Source organism: Phaethon lepturus, unplaced genomic scaffold (genome assembly GCF_000687285.1).
Source record: "Phaethon lepturus isolate BGI_N335 unplaced genomic scaffold, ASM68728v1 scaffold21641, whole genome shotgun sequence".
NCBI lineage: Eukaryota > Metazoa > Chordata > Aves > Phaethontiformes > Phaethontidae > Phaethon > Phaethon lepturus.
In genome coordinates this window covers 15106-16627 of record NW_010520087.1, presented here as the reverse complement: position 1 = coordinate 16627, position 1522 = coordinate 15106, and the positions used below count along the sequence as shown (strand labels likewise).

General features: G+C 40.5%; 1 protein-coding gene across 1 annotated transcript in view; it reads right to left on the bottom strand.

The window, feature by feature from the left end:
• Nucleotides 1–1522, bottom strand: part of APBA1 (amyloid beta (A4) precursor protein-binding, family A, member 1) — a 27412-nt gene that overhangs the window by 16527 nt on the left and 9363 nt on the right. The window lies entirely within an intron of this gene.

The following is a 1522-nucleotide window of genomic DNA, read 5'->3' as shown; positions in this document are numbered from 1 at the left end:
TTCAACTCCTGATACCACTTTCCTGTGACAGCTGATGCTAATCTTTCCTTTCAACCTCCAGTGATGCATCCCTTCTAGATCCAGCCTCACTGAACCCCTTATTTCTATCCCTTCTCTATCTTACGTTTAGTTTCCTCTGCAGTCAAATCAGACAACTTTTCCATCATGCAGCCAAGAGTCAGGAAAGAACACACGGGAACTACTGAACAGACAGGCACAGCTTTACTTGCACCCAGAGCAGAAAAGAAGCAGACTCTGTAAGGGAAAGCTTCCACTGTAGCTTTGGGAAGAACCCACCAAGACCTGCCAGGGCTGAGAAAGCTGAGTGAAAAACCTTTTTAAAAGATGTCACTGAATCCAGGGTTTCCAATGAACACATATAAATAGTTCTTTTTCAATAAGCTCTGTAGTTGCTTAAGTTTGTGAAAACTTCTACAGAAGTGGCAGAAGATGACTTCTGTGTAACAGGAGGGTTACATCCCTGCCTCCTCTAAAATGCTAGACTGCTAATGATTTTTCAGAAACAAGGTTACAAGAACTTATGTATTTGTGCATTAGCAAAATTACAATTTCTGGAAGTCTCTCAATGCTAATAGTTGGAGATTCGCTGTGAAAGTTTATACACAGACTGAACTGAACACCTGGCATGGAAAACATTGGAAGGCATCAGCTGACCTTAAGAGACAGTGCTATCAGCCTTGCTGATAACATGCTGTCTCCTTCTCTCTTTTACACAATTGCACACACAGTCTGAGTTGGAATAAACTATAGAAAAGAACACCACACAAATACTAAACTGAGGAAAACCTTCAGATGAAATTGTGTAGGTTAGCTGAATTAGCAGAAGATGAAGCTGTGTGCCTACTACCCAGTCAGGTACGGGGAGCAGGAATATTGCAGCATCCTTTACAGCCCTGCAATACTTCATCCACACACCTTAATTTCAGTTGACAATGTCATCAGTGTAACTTACAATACAGCAGCATGCCCATTGCTTGTCACGGCCCGTACAGAAATCAGTGGGCATTTCTGTTTTCTGAACAAAGTAAACATACCAGATTCCAGGACAAATCTTTTTTTTTCTGTAAACCTCTGTACCATCACAGGCTTTTCTTCTGCTTTTTAAATCAGTTCACAGCTGTTATGTGGTGGAGAAACTAGTATTCACAGCAGGGTCAAAAATAACTGTAGATATTACCACAGTACTGGTTCCATCAAGTACCAAGACAGAAACAGCTGCAGTGCTTACTAAATACACCCTAACCCTGTTTTTCCTCACTGCCCAGGTAATATACAACTTAGACCACCACTCACTTCAGACTTTGGCTTAGAGTACTTGGCACAACTATTACTACAGGGAATTAAAATGATCTGTTAACTTACTTTCCCTTATCAGCAGCATTAAACATGTGATTTATTTTGCAAAAAGAAGATGAGGCACTTAACCTTTCTGAAACCACATGAAAAAAACTATTGCATATGTAAGAAATTCATATCTGCAGCCTTAAGGCATCTGTATGAG